The sequence below is a fragment of the Eublepharis macularius genome, chromosome 4, assembly GCF_028583425.1.
Source record: "Eublepharis macularius isolate TG4126 chromosome 4, MPM_Emac_v1.0, whole genome shotgun sequence".
Classification (NCBI taxonomy): Eukaryota; Metazoa; Chordata; class Lepidosauria; order Squamata; family Eublepharidae; genus Eublepharis; species Eublepharis macularius.
Genome location: NC_072793.1, coordinates 92,811,611 through 92,813,681, shown reverse-complemented (window position 1 = coordinate 92,813,681; position 2,071 = coordinate 92,811,611).

The window sequence follows — 2,071 nt, the reverse complement described above, 5'->3', positions numbered from 1 at the left end:
TAGCAATTTAAAGAAATTCCAACACATATCTTCAGGAGTGGGTAGGGTTGTCAACCTCTAGGTGGTGGTTAGAGAGCTCCCAGAATGGCAACTAATCTCCTGGCTACAGAGATCAGTTTCCTGAAGAAAATGGTTGTTTTGGAGGGTAGATGCTATGACATTATACCTTGCTGGTCCCACCCCTCCCCATCCTCCACCCCTCCAAATCTCCAGGAATTTCCAAACCTAGAGCTGGAAACTAGGAGTAGAGGGGCTCTGGCTTGACAGAACATATTCAGAAATACATATGTTCATTTTAAAGATGACACATGTCTCATTGTTGATTAAATGTGGTGGGATTTATTTCTGTATTAATTATAATCCTAACTTTTAAACCAAGTGATCAACAGGGTGGTGAGCAATCACACCATGTGAAGATCTTCTTTTGGCCATGCTGCAAATGTATAATTTCTAGCCTTCAGCCTGTGATGATAGGCAATATTTGGTAAAATCACAGATGCCAGAGTAGGACTAAACAAGGTTTCCACTGGTGAAGGGCTGTTGTTCTAGTCCCCTAACTTTCTGTGATGGTTAATTTATTTTCCTTGTAGCTTCTACTGACTCTGTTATTTTAATGTTAGTGCTGTACTGCTTACTGTTAAGGAAAGTGGGTACATCCAGGATACCCGGGACTTTATTAATGCTGTAGAGGGCTTAGTTTTGCCCCGAGATGTAACCTCCTTATATATGAATATACCACATGAGGAGGCCCTGCAGACGATTCAATTATTTCTGGATCGAGGCAGCCGGGACCCACCTACACAATTTTTGTTAGATCTTTTGGACATAGTGCTCACAAAGAATTATTTTCGTTTTCAGGACACTTTTTATTTACAGACGTGCGGGGTGGCCATGGGCTGCTCCGCGGCACCGAGTATAGCAAATTTATTTATGTCACGTTTGGAGGAAAATTACTTTCAGAATTTGGATCATAACCCTTTTTTCACAAATATTTTGTTTTATTGTTGTTTCATTGATGATTTATTTTTAATTTTGTCCAATAAGTCTTACACGGAGGAGCTCTGTAATTGGATGAACACGATACATAGTAACATCAAGTTCACGTGGATAGCCGATAGTAATGAAATTAACTACCTGGACGTGTCAGTGTTTAGAGCGGAGGGGGATGTGGTCCATGTGCGCCCCTACAGGAAGCCAACAGACAGGAACGCTTTTTTACATTACCAGTCTTTCCATCCCCCCCACCTACGATGCAACCTACCTTTCAGCCAGTTCCTACGCCTCCGCCAAAATTCAACCACGGTGGAAGATTTTCTAATCAATGCAGAACAAATGGGGGACCAGTTTACAGCTAAGGGGTACCCGGAGCAAGTGATTATGAGTGGCAGGGAGCGAGCACTTCGAAGAAACAGACAGGAAATTCTTAGGGAACGTAGGGTAGAGAGGGAGATGAGGATTTGCTTCGCCCTTGATTATACACCCTTAGCGAAGCAGATTAAACAGATAATATTCAAGCACTGGCATTTAATTGAGGATCTCCCAGGTTGTAAAGATAAACCTTTAGTAGCTCATTGGAGAACTAGGAATTTTAGAGATCAACTCATCCATACGGACTTGGTACATAATAAACACCTCAGGATGCTTCCCGAAGGACACTATAGGTGTGGAAGTTGTAACAGCTGTGACTTGGTAATGCCTGTGCATAGCTTTAAAGCAATGGGACTTTATTGGAAGGATTTTTCAAATTGTAATACCAAGAACGTGGTATATCTCATTGTATGTATTTGCAATAAGATGTATGTAGGTTGCACCACTAGAACAATCAAAACACGTATACAGGAACATCGGTCAAGAATCCGTCGGGGAGTGGAGGAAGCGCCGTTGGTGTCCCATTTCTCGGCTATGAAACATCGGGAGAATGACTTTGTATACACAGTCTTACATGTGAGCAAATTTAAAGAGGACACTTTGGCACAACAAGATTTATTAAGGAAAGAGGCGTGGTGGATTTACAAATTACATACAGAGGAGCCACATGGACTGAATATTGCTTGCGATTTGACGTCTTACC